This window comes from Myotis brandtii, unplaced genomic scaffold, assembly GCF_000412655.1.
Source record: "Myotis brandtii unplaced genomic scaffold, ASM41265v1 scaffold69, whole genome shotgun sequence".
Lineage (NCBI taxonomy): Eukaryota > Metazoa > Chordata > Mammalia > Chiroptera > Vespertilionidae > Myotis > Myotis brandtii.
Window position 1 is genome coordinate 2,495,899 of NW_005370700.1, and position 15,185 is coordinate 2,511,083.

At 41.8% G+C, this 15,185-nt stretch overlaps 1 pseudogene; it reads left to right on the plus strand.

Annotated features, from left to right (window-relative positions):
• The first annotated feature begins 9,937 nt into the window (after positions 1–9,937).
• The window catches only part of LOC102250085, a 7,111-nt pseudogene continuing 1,863 nt past the window's right edge, over positions 9,938–15,185 (plus strand).

Here is a 15,185-nt window from a genome sequence, read left to right on the forward strand (position 1 = left end):
AATGTTAGTGTCCTAATGTTTATGTAATTTTAAATGATTGGTATTGCCATCTAAATATCAAGTTCCAACTGTTTTCTAGGGTGCTGATTATTCATATGACTTAGGTTTGCTCCTGCTGAGTCCTGGCTTCACAGATCCATCTTCACTCTCTTCCTCACATCTTGGCCAGCATCCTATACTAAATTAAATATTCTATATCCTTCTGGACTGGAAATACATATATGCCCTGCCTTGCCTTCTGTCCAGGTTTTTCTCTTTGCACAGGTCATATGGCAAATGGGTATGGGCATGGGTTTCAGAATCAGATGACCTGAATTTTAATGATTTCCCCACCATTTAGGACAGCCAACAGAGGTTGGTCAAGTTGCTTAAATTCGTGTGCCTCAGCTTCCTCATTTGTTTAATATGGTAAATAACTCCTCAGTTATTATGAGTGACATAAAAAGCTAGCCAAGTGTATGCAACACAGTAAATACTCAATAAGTCATAGAATTTTGGGAGGCGGAACGGGGATTTAAGTCTGAAGCCACCAACATAGATATGAGTGAATGCGATGGCCTCAGAGGAAGTGTAGGCTGATGAGGGAAGATGGTGGGTGCAGAATCATGAAAACCAATCAGTAAAAGAAGAGGAGGTGCCCACAATGAGAAATGAGAATCTTCAGAGGAATGAGAGACCTGGGGGAGCCAAGGAAGTGGAGGGAAGCTGAGTGTTTCAGGAAGGGAGTTACCTGCTACCCAAAGCACAAGTAAGGCTGCCATGGAGGAGTGTCTGCTGCATACAGCAGCCAGAAGATAATTAGAGGCTCCATGGAAACAGTTTCCACAAAGTGCCAATGGATGCTTTCTCCATTTGCCAGGATCCTGCTTGTCTGCCTTTGTTTTCCTGAATTCATGCACAATTTATAATCCATATTAAACGATTAACACTGTCTAGTGCTGACAGTTATGACATTAACATTATAAAATCATGATTTTATAAGTATTACCGTTGTCCCCCTAAGTGGATATTACATCCTTTATCACAAGAAATCTCCAGTGTGTTTTGTGCTCTGGACAAATGATAAGTGCTAAAGAAACACTTGCTAATGAAGTAATTGGCCAACTCTCTACTGGGAATGTTAGATTGTGAGAGTGGGAAACGGTGAGATCTAGAATCTTTCCCCATGATCTTGCTGCCATTTCGTGCCCCAGGGTGAGTAACGGGTGACATCCAGTCACTCTCTAACAATAGGCATCCAGCTGTCTCAGGACCAACCCTTGGACAGGGCATGATCTGAGTGCAAACCCTAATGCTCCCCCTGCCTGGCCCCAGACCTGAGAGCAGAAGGTGCTAGTTCTGGGTCATATATTCACCCTGGCAATGGCACTTGCTTGGTCCTTTAATAGGGATGTGGTCTTACTACTCACACAGTTCCCTGCATGGATGGGGACACAATTGGATTCCTGGGACCTTGAGTAGATCGAATCATGTTTTCTACCTTTAAACTTATATTTCTCCAGTAGTAACATAAGAACTCCTAAATTAATTTAGAATTACCCTTATGACAGTTGGGTCCAAAGTAGCAGCAGAGGACAGGATAGAGCTAGCCTCTAAAAATGGCTTTACTTCTGAGAGCTGCTTGGAGAGGCAATGAGACCCCAACAGAGAACATCTTCTGCAATCTAAGGGCTCATTCTAAGGGGCCAGGCTGTGTCAAGGAACCCCAGTGATGTCTGGTCTCTGAGAAACCCGCAGAGTGCCCCCAAGAGGGTCCGTTTCCATCATCTGACTCTGCCAAACAAGAAACAGCTCCAGTCTGAAAGAAGTTTTCAGTCCCACTACCACTCCGCTGGCCTCCCCTGATCATAGAGAAGGTAGAACTCTCAAGCAGAAGACTTGACTCCAGGTGGACTGCTGAGAGGTTTTCGCTGGATATATTAATTACGGAACTCAGACTATTTTGAGGGAAGCAAAGTGCCTGAAGATACTGCTATTATCTGAAAATAATCAGCTAAGCAGGAAAGTCTGCAGAATTTTATCCAAGGGCAAGAGAGGAACCCCACGGAGTTGGTTTGTAGTAGCAATAATGTGAAGTTTCCTTTTTACTTCACCAGGGGGTCCTGCCCTGTGTTGATTATGGCAAAACAAACTCCATAGAAAATTAGTATATTCTCTGAAGATCCAAAATAAGTGTTAGCATTAACATATCTATATATATAAAACCCTAATATGCAAATAGACCAAACGGCGGAACAACCGGTCACTATGATGTGTGCTGACCACCAGGGGGCGCATGCGGAACATGGCGGGCATCGGCCATGGCGGGATGGGAGAGTAGGTGAGCGGGGGCACCAGATCAAGGGGGGGCACCAGTCGCTGTCATCAGGGGGAGCCTCTGGTGGTTACTGAAAATTCTTTGCTCCTGCATGCCACGGTCCAGCCGGGCATTCGCACCTGCTGCTGGCACCGGCCCTGCTCACACCCGCTGCTGGCACCAGCCCCAAACACTCCACATTGTCAGCACATGGAAGCGGTGGCGGCAGAAGTGGGGCTGCCGGCTGACAGGGGACTGGGGACCACAGCAGGAGGGGCCAGGCGGGAGTGCAGAGGATGGGCCAAGACCTGCCCCTGTGCCCATTGCAGCCTCATGACCCACAATTCCTTTTAAGGAATTCGTGCACTGGGCCCCTAGTACATATATATAAAATACATGTATATGATGGGTTCCTTGATACGTGTAAACATCCCACCATCCTGATAGTTTCACAAGATGCGCAGGTGATTCATATGCTTGTTAAAGTTTGAAAACTGTTCTATGTGAAATTAAAGTTTCTGATTTTTTTAAAGTCCTTCTTTCACCCAGTGCATGAGATTCGACCACCCATCTAGTGACAAATACACAAAAACTACAAATGTGGATGTAACATAATAGAGGAGGAGCAACTTCTAAGGAGCCTGTATTGTTGGTTGTAGCCAATGAATGTTTGAAGTCGTTAACCATGGCGGTTAGAACAATATTTTTGTCAACCTTTGGAACTTTTCCTTTAAAATTAACACAAGCAAGAAATTATTTCATCTTTAATTTTAAGAAAGTTATTTGAGCCTCTTATGTCTCAGTGTTTGCTGATCAATGTTCAAAGGCTGTCTGCCAGCTTTAATCACTGCTTCCGAAACATTTTAACTATGATAAAGCAAACTGCTCGGGTTACAGTGCTTAGTGAAAAATTCTCTCCAGCGGGAATTATCAAAGAGCTTTGTGACTTTGCAAGCTCCTTTAGTCAAAAACCCTTTATATCAAAGGAGTTTTACATTCTGGTTAATTGGCCACATGATATAACAAACCATGTTACTGTTAAATTTACCATTTGTTCAAGAAGGGGAAAATATAAAAATGTATGTGCTTCTGAGCTTTGAATCTAGAAAATTTAACATCTATTGACTCTTAATAAACAATTGTGAAATTTTTTTATTTCAAAGGAAATACATTATTCAGGATATTTAATATGGAATTATATTTATATTGACAATTTTATAAAAAAAAAAAGCATGCTTACTTATACTTAGGTATAGTTAAAGACACTTTGACCAATGGATTTCAAACAACAGAATCGTAAGTAACAATTGGTTTCCCCACTCTACTAAGATGGTGTGTTTTAGGAATATAATTGTGGGGATTGAAGAAAGGAAAGAATAGCACCCCTGTGCTCTGGACTCTTCAAATAATATCTCAAGGTTTGTGTTCAAATTTGATATTGCATTCCAAGATTTGGTTAATCTGATAACAACCAAAATGAAGAAAAATCTGACATTATATTACATGAGAAACTACTGCAGAAACTGGAGATGTTTAGCTTGAAAAAGACTATAGCCCTACCAGTTTGGCTCAGTTGATAGAGCATCAGCCTGCAGACTGAAGGGTCCCGGGTTCAGTTCCGGTCAAGGGCACATTTCCAGGTTGCAGGCTCAATCCCCAGTGTGGCGCATGCAGGAGGCAGCCAATCAATGATTCTCTCTCATCATTGATGTCTCTCTCTCTCTTCCTCTCTGAAATACATTTTTTAAACAAGAAAAAGACTATATATTAGTATAATCAAATCCTGAAATAGTTGAAGGTCTAGTTTTTGGAAAAATTGGAACAAATCTAATTCTTTTTAAAGCAAGGGAAGAGAATTAGAATCTGAGTAAAAATGATAGAAAAGCAGATTTAATTAAATACAAAAAGGACTTCAAAGGATAGAAAATTATGTAAACAAATTAGTTGCAAAATAAAAAATATAAAGTAGATTATTGCAATCTTCAAACTCCTGAGAAATAAAGGGAGCCCCTTGTGTGTGGAGATAATACCAAAGATTTGCATGCCCTCTAAGAGATGCTACGGAGACTGCGTGGTGGGGAGAACACTGTCCCTTTCAGCTCTGCCTCTCTAATTCCTCATCACACCTAGCTCCTAAAACACACCAGCAAAATGGAAGGGTGAGGTTACTGAGTCAAAGTAAATACAGAAGGCATGATTGTTGCCCACAGAAACCCAACATAGCCTGCACCAACAGATGAAAAAGAAAAAAAACCATATACAGCAAGTCTAAGAAACACTGAATCTAAAATACTACTTCTTAATGAACCTTTCCCCAAACCTTGAGGTCCCCGTGAAAAACAATGTCTAAGTACAATTTTCCTTTAGAGAAACAAAGACCCCAACACTGTGCCACTGACCTAAGCTGCTTCAGCTGAGCTTGCAAGGCAGCCTTCTGGCTGCATCAGCTCATGGAAACACCTCACGACTTCGTTTTCACGGGTAGCTTTGCAGCCCATGAGTAGCACATATGAATTTGCAACTCCGGGGTCCAAGAAACTCCTGGGATTGAGAAATATCTCATCACTTTAATTCATTTAAAAGATGTAAATTCTTCCCAGTGTCCCACTCACTTGGGTACAAACACCCTCAACTGACGTCTTTTCAGGAAGCCTCCCCCCCGGCACCAACATGAGGTCTGGAGAATTTCTCCAGAGAGTGAACTAGTCTGAGAGCATCTTCTACCTCCTTTCAGTGGTAACACCAAATACCCCCAAGTGCACATATCCAAGCCCATACTATGTTTTGTGTTGGGTTTTTTTTTTGTTGTTGTTTTTTTTTGCCTGTTAATAGCTATTAGCTGTGTGTTTATTGTGCAAACCCACACTACTTTCAAAAGAATGTAGAAATCATCCCCTCTCCTCAAAAAAACACACAAAAAAACCCAGAAATTTTATACACCGGTTATTAAGAAACAAATTTTGAATAGATCAATGAATTGATCATTTGTTAGATTCATTGGGAACAGGTTTGCTTAATTCCCCCAATTTGTATTTGTGAACGCATAAGAATTTTTTGAAAATATATTTTTGTTGATTTCAAATTACCCAAGGTCACAGAGCTTATAGGTGCTAGAACTTGAACTTAAAATTCTATTTATTGATGCCTAAAGCTGAGTTCTTCCCACTCAGCCAGGCAAGCTCTATTGATGACTATTTACTTGGTAATTATACAAAATCTTGTAAAAAGTATTTTTTATTATCACTAGAGCCTTCTTTTCCATTCTGATTAAAATGTTTGTCTTGAACAATTTGCCTCAAACTTCTCTATGCACATAAGAAACAAAGATTCAAGAAAATTTAAAGAAACTCCTCACTAAAAGTTGGGACCAAGAAAATGAGGGCTGATTAGTAATCCAGAAGAAACCACCTTTTTGTAAATTATTACCTTGACAAAGAACTTTTTAGTAGGATGACTTAATCATTTACTCCATTCCACTTTTCCCAGAAAGAGGGTTTAGGATGCCACACTGTTCACGAGGGCATCCTGGATTAGTCAGGATTCCGCAGAGAAACAGACCCGTAGGTGGTCAAAAGAGAGAAAGAGATTTATGACAAGGGATTGGCTCACACGACTGTAGAACTGAGAAGTCCCACAAGGTGAGCGGGCAAGCTGGAGACAGACCCAGGAGCACTGAGGGCTCAGATCCCGTGAGAGGCCAGGACCTGAGAAGCAGGACAGCAGGGTTGGTTTGCAAACTAACCCCCATAAGAAGGAAGAGGAGAAGGAAAAATGAGACAAACCACTCCAGCTGGGTGGGAGGCAGGTTTAACAAGCAGGGAACTTACCTTGCTTGTCTTGGATCCCTGCAGAACGGGTAGATCTCTGCACCCACTTGCCAGAATCTTACATTTATAGAGAGGCCTTAACTGGGTTCAGTCACATGATCAGTCTATTTGGTCTCAACAACATAGGACCCTCTCAAGGCTGCGTCCTTGAAAATGACTCCCACTGTGGGAATGGTGAACACGATGTACATTCCAAAGACACAGAGAGAGTGAGAGCCTCCTATTGCCTGGGCTTAGCTCTGGGGTCAAATGACAGCCATGTGCTCTTGACAACCTCCTACAACAGGCAGATGGTGTATTTTCCAGTCTGAAAGCCAGCAGGCTACCAACCCTTGCAGAGCTGATGTCTCCGTTTGTGTCCAAAGGCAGGCAAAGCTAATGCCCCAGCTCACAGCAGTCAGGCAAGAGGAGTTGCCCCTTACTCAGCCTTTTTGTTCAATTCAGGTTTCAACTAACTGGATAGATTGGATGAGGCTCATCCATAGTAGGGTGGTGGGAGCCTGACATCTCAAAAATGGAGTAATTAAATCAGGGGCCCCTAAATGGAGTCAGGAAGTAATTAGGAAAGTCACTTACCCACGGCTCACACCCACTCGAGGTGTGGACTTTGCGCTTCCTGTAAAATCCATCGTGGAACTTGCCCACCTTGTTTTCATGTCCAGTGTTTACCTCTGAGATTGAGCATCCACATTTAACCAATCATCGTTGAATTAGCCATCACACCATGTTAAGTAGCCAATGGGAAAGGTTTCCCGTGTTTCAGCGGGTGGTTTCTGCCTCTATGAGCTCCAGCTTTCTTTGTTCTCTTGGAGTACAATTTAGGTTACTAGCTGAATCTGTGTTTCCCAGGCTGCAGCTCCTTTTGCTCAAATGCTTGTTTTTTATTCTTTATTACAGCCTAAATTAATTTTGGTCAACAGGGGTCAATCTGCTTTATTTGAGCTACCCATTCAAATGCTAATCTCTTCCAGAAACATCCTCATAGGTATACCCAGAATATTTGACTAAATATTGACACACAGAATTAACCAGCACAGAATTAACCTTGGGCCCTGTTTATTTTATTTAAATACTTGATGTTTCTTGTGATATAGAATAAAGGACACATGCAAATGAGTAATGTTGTGGTTTGTTAATTTACATAGAATTTCTTTTCTCATTTTAACATTAACAGTGATGGGTGTTTAAAGGTTACATTGGCAGTGACAATGGACACCAGTAGGCTGGTGGGGGAGGTCACCGCTCCTTGTTTGAATCCCACAGCAGCACCACAGCGTGTCCTTGGATTTGGGCCGTGTGTGGAGGCAATGCCCCGAGAAGCAGGCTCTCCAGGTCAAGCTCTGTCCACCAGCTCACCTTGTCATCTTTGTCAAAGAAATCCTGAGTGAAAGGTGAAAGGTATGCATTTTGACTGGCAACCATGGCTCAATACCAAAAAAAAAAAAAAAAAAGAAAAAGACAACAAAACTATTCCCATGTGTGCTCTTCTAAAGTTTAGTTTCTATTATGGGACCAAATTTTCCCCAAAAAGAGGTGCATTCAGCTATGAAAACGACAACAAAGGGTTGGCTCACATGGGAGTGTGACTACAAAGTGTAGTCACAGCCCCATGAGCTCTATTGGTATTTTAGCTTCTCTGTACAATATCTAATTCATAGTAAATCTTCCATTTTTTAAATAATTCATGAAACTAAAATAAAAGTGCATGACAGAAATATTTAGAGATAAGCCAATAAAACATATGTTTTTGTCAGCTTTTATTTTCATTTATTATTTTCTTGTGTGGTACTGTCTCTTATTTAAAAAGTGAATATGAGTTTCACTTCTTGTCAGGTGATGGGAAGAAAACAATTTACTTTTAATAAAGAAATATGAATACTGTACCAAGAAATTGTCTGAATATTTTAATAACCAAAATGACAAAAGACTGCCTAGGAAAATTCATTTAGCTTTTAGAAATAAACATCCTTGTACTTGATCTTGAGAATACAACAAATGCACTTCTTCCTCCTAGTGGTGGGAGAGAGAAACTGCAAGTGCAAACAACACTCCAACCAACTGAGCCACACTGGACAGGGCCTGTGGTTGTCTCTTTAAAACAGCGGTTCTCAACCTGTGGGTCGCGACCCTTTTGGGGGTCAAACGACCCTTTCACAGGGGTTGCCTAAGACCATCGGAAAACACATATATAATTACATATTGTTTTTGTGATTAATCGCTATGCTTTAATTATGTTCAATTTGTAACAATGAAAATACAACCTGCATATCAGATATTTACATTACGATTCATAACAGTAGCAAAATTACAGTTATGAAGTAGCAACAAAAATAATTTTATGGTTGGGGATCACCACAACATGAGGAACTGTATTAAAGTGTCATGGCATTAGGAAGGTTGAGAACCACTGCTTTAAAAGGTCCTGCAATCTTTACCCTGCGATGCATGTATGTGTTATTATCCCTACATGAATAAAGGAAATTAAGAAACATCAAGAAGATTTTTAGTTCGTAAAGCTAGTAAGAGGCAGAGCTAGGGTCGACTCATTTGCTTTCAGACTCAGTGTTTATACTGCCCCATTATATGCATGTCCAAATTATTTACTTATCAAATCTTTGGGATTTGTGCTAGAATTGTATATAAAACCATAAAAATAAAATTACAAATTTATAGTAGAAATACCAGTGCAAAAGGAACTTTGCCTCAGCAAATATTTGAGGAGAATCTATTATAAGTAAGGATGTTTTCTCTAGAAACTGTATAAAATATAAAGAGTTATAATAACAAAATAGAATCAGAGAAATGGATACGTGAAACTGACTGATAGTTGTCAAAAGGGAGTTGGGGGGTGACTGGATGAAAGAAGATGAAGAGATTAGCCAAAGAACATATATGCATTACCTATAGACACAGACCACAGCGTGGTGATGGTGGGGGGGCTCTGTAGAGGTGGGAAAATGGGGATATCTGTAATTGTATAAAAAATAAAATTTAAATAAATAAATTCCAAAAAGAAAAAAGACTTATCATCTAGAGTCCCTATTTTGAAAGAGAGAACCAAGGGAAACATGTGATTTCTAATGAATGGGGTAGGCAATATAAGTGGCAAACATAATGAGGAGGCAGGATTCACATGGTCTGAACTGACCAAGCCCGACCTCAGGGCAGAAGAGGGACCTATGTGTGACCTGAGTACTGCAATGGACAGGAGTCAAATTCAGAGCGTCTTAACCCAGCACCTGTGGGGACATGAGCGAGCTTTTTTTTTTAATATGTTTTTATTGATTTCAGAGAGAGGAAGGGAAAGAGAGATAGAAATATCAATGATGAGAATCATCAATCAGCTGCTTCCTGCAAGCTCCCTACTGGGGATTGAGCCTGAAACCAGGTATGTGCCCTGACCGGGATTTGAACTATGACCTCCTGATTCATGGGTCAACACTCAACCACTGAGCAACACCAGCTGGGCATGAGCCAGCTTTAAGGAGCATGGGAGGCCCCTGCAATTGTTTGTAAAAATGTTGTGCAGCTGAGCATATTTCTAAGCAGGAGCCCATGTTCTTCAGCAGATATTCAACTATGTCCATGACTCAAAAGAGGTTAAGAAGCACTGAACTATGAGCATAACCAAAGGACACAGACAGTAGGGGGATGAGGGCATGTGCTGGGGGGTGGGAGCCGCCATGGAGAAGTCAATGGGGGAAAAGGAGAATTATGTAATACTTTAAACAGTAAAAAAAAAAGAAGAAGCACTGAGCAAGGAGAGGAGGCACAACAATTAGATTTTCAGCTGAAGCAAGATAAGGATGCATGAATGTGGACATATAAAAGGTATGTTGTGAGCCGGGGCTCACAAATCCTGCTTATGTGGAGGGCTGCCTTTCTCCCACAGAGATGTAAATAGAGGTAGATGGAGCCCGGATCTTGGAAAAATTCAAATTCCAGATCAAGAACTTTGAAAATGCTATTTAGGTCAGGTTTTTAAGAAGTCCATCACATGAGGCCAATGCTCAGGAAGAATTAATTTTGTAGTGATTTCTAAGAAATTAAAAGGGAGGAGATTGTTGTATCTATAATCTTTATATATAAAAGGCTAATATGCTAAGTGTCCCTCCGCCCATCCCACCAGTCACTATGACGTGCACTGACCACCAGGGAACAGATGCTCATTGCATGCGCTGCCGTGATGCGCACTGGCCATTTACAGAAAAACAGCGGCACAGACCTGGTGCCGACAAAGCAACACTTGGCTTACCCCAAGTGGGACACAGGCCCTGCCACCACCCCAGTGACAGCCCACCAAATCACAGCCAATGCTGCCATGGCACAAAATGCAGCCCACAGCCCAGCCCAGCCTGGAAAAGGTCATTGTGGGTGCTGGGTAATGACGTCACGTAGCAACGCCCAGCTTCTTCCCCCTAGCAACAGGACATATCCTATATACTAAAGAGCTAATATGCAAATAGTGTCACACTCTCATGCCCTCATGCTGGGGCCAGGGCACCTGAGGCTGCACTCCCTGCCCAGTGGGGGCTTGATGGGGGACCTGAGGCTGCACCCCCCACCTGGTAGGGCTTGATGGGGAACCTGAGGCTGTGCCCCCTGCCTGGCACCAGACCAGGGGACTTGAGGCTGCACCCCCCGCCCTGTGGAGCTTGACGGGGGTGGGGCTGGCTGGGTCTGGGTCTCGCGTCATTTCAAGGCATGCGCAGGTGGGCAGGGACTTGACTCTGGGTCCCGCAGCATGCACCAGACTCTGACAGGAGAAAGATTTTTGTATACATTTTACTAATTTTCTTTCATCTCTGACACTTCTATTATAGAGAAAGGGCAAATAGCAATATTAAAATATTTCCTCTAATTAATTCCCTTTTAATGTGCACGAATTTTGTGCACTGGGCCACTAGTATATATATAAAAGGCTAATATGCTAAATGTCTTTCTGGGTAATGATGTCATGTAGCAATGCCTGGCTTCCTCTCCCTAGCAACGACTAACCCCCTTGCAGTTTCTTCAGTCCAGGAACACAATTTGCTTTATAGCCAGGTGGAAACATTTTATACTTTAATCAAATGTGTGTGAAGTGTTTTTCCATGCCTCATCTCATTTGATACTCACAGAAGTCCTGGAGTAGGTAGATAGAATACTCGGTGGAATCCTATTTTCTTTTCATTAGACGGAAAATGGAGATTTAGAAAGCTTAGAAACTTGACCCGACTGAAAAGAAGTAAGAAATGGTGGACCTTGAAAATGACTTCAGGTTTTCACACTGTGCAGAATACAGTCAAATACTGCTGTAGTTAAATATTTTACCTTTCGTTCTTCCTGCATGATCTATAATAATAACCTGCTTTGTGTTGATATTTACTGCTTAAATATCCTGAAAGAGAAGTTGGGGTGCTTCACTGGGCTGGAAAAAGTTTACCTAAATTAGAAAGCAGGTCTAATTAAGCAAGTTTATTTATATATCTTATCTAATAATAGACAAACATGATAATTGACCGTACCTTCGCTATGCCTCCCATTGGCTAATCAGCGCGATACACAAATTAACCGCCAACAAAGATGGCGGCTAATTTGCATACTGCAGGTAGGGCCGGCAGCGCCCAACTCTGCCCACGGGATCCGGGCCTTGGACCCGTGACCTGGCGAGGGAGCAAAGCAGCAGAGAAGGAAGAGAGCCCAGGTGGCAGAGAAGGGAGGGAGCGAGGCAGCAGAGAAGGGAGCGAAGCCGGCCTCGGGGGGCTTCGCTCCCTTCTCTGCTTCGCTGCGGTCTCAGGAAGCCCTATTCTTGCAGGAATCTTCCTGCAACGGACCTCTAGTATATAAAAAGCTAAGTTGACTCGCGCATGCGCAATACATGTAAAGCTCTCACTTAGCTCCAATCACACAGGTGTATTTCCATCTGTCATTGTCAATCATGAATTTGGCTGCCACTTCTATTATAGAGAAAGGGTGAATAGCGATATTAAAATATTTATTCTAATTAATTTCCTTTCAATGTGCATGAATTCATGCACTGGGCCACTAGTCTAATATAACAGGAGGACTCTGAGCTTATTTTGTTTAAATGTTTCACAATGTTCAGAGTTTAAAGAGCAATAGCAAATTACATAAGTGTTTATATTTCTACTAGCTACTTTTCATTTGGTCATTAAAATTAGTCTGTTTTATAAATAGAAAAAAAATATTCTGAATTTTTAGCTGGAGGAAGTAAAACAATATAATTTAAGGCAAAGTATTGTGTTCAAAACAGCCAAAGAGAAAAGCTTAGCATATAATAGATGCAACTGAGTATAAACTATATTTATTTGCTGTCAAATAATTTTTAAAGTGAGTCTGAATCATACATAAGTAAATGTTCTTTAGATAAATTAAACAGCCCTGACTGGGTAGCTCAGTTGGTTAGAGCATATTCCTGGTTAAATCTCTGGTCAGAGCACATACAAGAATAAACCAATGAATGCATAAACTAGTGTAACAAAAAATTGATGTTTCTCTCCCCCACTTCATATATATAAATTAGAAAATTGATATTAGTAAATAAGAACATAAAAGTCACCCATAATCTTATTACCAGAAGTAATCACTATTTGCCTTTTGACATAGTCCTTTCCTTATTTATGTTCATATATCTTTGTATACGTGAATATTTTAAAGTAAGAATTATGATCATATATACTATTTGGTGACTTGCCTTTCCCACTCAAAAATATATCATTTTCATAATGAGAAATACATCTCTCTAGCTCACTTTAGTTATTTTATAGCAAATACTGTAATAGATAAACTATCATTTCTTTAATCAGTCCACTGTTTTGATTGTTTTGGTTGTCCCTGACCTCATTAACGCTATATACAGTGATGATTAGAAACAATTGCCTGAAAGGAGTCCTGGTCATATGAATAAGGAGGTGCTGGGAAAACATTGCAAAAAACTCTTGAGTGTTTCTAAAATTCATGTGCATTAGTGTTCTAAGTCTGCTGTAACAAGTCACCACCAACTGGGTGGTTTCAACTAACAGCAGTTTATTCTCTCACAGTTCTGGAGAGTAGAAGTACGAGGTTGAGGTGCTGACAAGACCATGCTCCCTCTGATGGCTCCATGGAAGGACCCTTGCCTGTCTTCTCACTTCCAGTGGTTGCTGACAATCCTTGACTGGCAGCTCATCACTCCAATTTCTGCCTGTCTCTACGTGGCATTCTCCCTGGGTGACTCTTCATACGGCATTTTCCTCTCTGTGTCCAAATTTCCTCCTAATAAGAATACCAGTCGTTAGATTTAGGGCCCACCCTAGTCCAGTATGACCTCATCATCTTAAATTGATTACATCTGCAAAGACTACTTCCAAATAAGGTCACAGTCACAGATACAAGGGGTTAGGACTTCAGTATATTTGGAAGAATGAGGGGGAACACAACCCACAAAACCTGAGAAGTTTGACTTAAGTGAGTGCTCTGGTCATCACCAGGACATCAAAGTCCAGACAAGGACATCTGAGAGCATTACAGCTGAGAAATGCCCCACTCAGGGTAGCTCCTAAACTGGGCCAGGGCTGAGTCTACAGGAGGCAAAATCAGTGAGCTGGCCTGTGGGGAAGTGAGAACAAGGGAACTAGGGCTGGGGCTGACCCAACTACCCTATGTACTCATCCTTTGTGCACATGCAAATCCTATTCATTCTGCAAAGTCTAGTCCCATAACCTTGTACCTTAAAAGCCACCTAACACCGTTCTCTTTCTTGAAATTTCTATGCTTTATTTCCATTCATCCTACATCATTTAAATATTTTATTACAACCTGTCTTGTCATATTTTCAGTTGTTTTATCTCTTAAGTAAGCCTGCAAGATGCTTGAGCTTAGATGCTGCCCCTAATATTCCTTTCTCTCCTGTGATGGCACTCACCACCGTGCTGGGCACTGGGGAAAAATCTGTTGCTCATAAAATACTTTAAAGAAAATAATGTGTTTGACCTGATAAGAAGGTGACATAAGCCCCAGCATAAGAGGCAGAGCTGGTGACAGGCATGTGGAGTCCTCACACTTGAACTTAAAAGAAGTCCAAGTTGGCCCTCACTTGTACCCATCCTCGGTCCACTGCACTCTGCATTTGCTCCCTGCATGTCACTGTTGTCTGATACGGCCCCAAGCAGGATTTCAATCACATACTTCCCAGTTTTATGTAGAAGCTGGATCCAGAAAATGCAAAGGGTTGCTTTGAGAACTAGCATCTTGTCATCCACGCAGGGCCTGTGATTTTGCACTCACACAGCACGTAGGAGGAAAGCCCTGTGCACTCCAGATACATCTCCCAAGTATGCCAACGTGCCTCCCCTTGATCCTGGCTTCCCTGTGAACGAACAGGCCAGTGAGACGCAAAGTCTTGAACTCAGCCCAGACTGCTAGCTGAGACCCGCCTAAACTAATTTACAGTCACCACCCGACTCCATGCCTATACCTTTCAGCTAACAAGGGCTTAGCTCACTGCACTTCGATGAGCTAAATTGCTTTTCTAACAGCAATTATAAAAGTGCTAATAAAAAGCTGAAGGTTTAGAGAATCGATGTACTTCTTCTTTGAAATCATATCGAATTTTTCTCATTAAATTTTAATGTGCCACAAATGAAGAAATTGCTTCCTTTCAGAGCAGTAAGATACATTTTTGCACATTCTATGCCTTCTTCTAAGAAACAGCACTTTCATCTTTCTATTGAATGGACACAAAGAAGAAAATCATATTATGAATAGTTAGAGGGAACACTTTGCTATAGGTGGCATTTATGATTAAAAAGACACAATCTATATAATAAAAGGCTAAGTGACCGTTACAGCAGAACGACCAGTCGCTTAATGCGCACTGACCACCGGGGGGCAGATGCTCAATGCAGGAGCTGCCCCTGGTGGTCAGTGTGCTCCCACAGGGGGAGCACTGCTCAGCCAGAAGCCAGGCTCATGGCTGTCGAGCACAGCGGCGGTGGCAGGAGCCTTTCCCGCCTCCACGGCAGCACTAAGGAGCAGCAAGCCAAGCAGAAGGACCGTCTGGAGGTGGGTGGGCGCGGGTC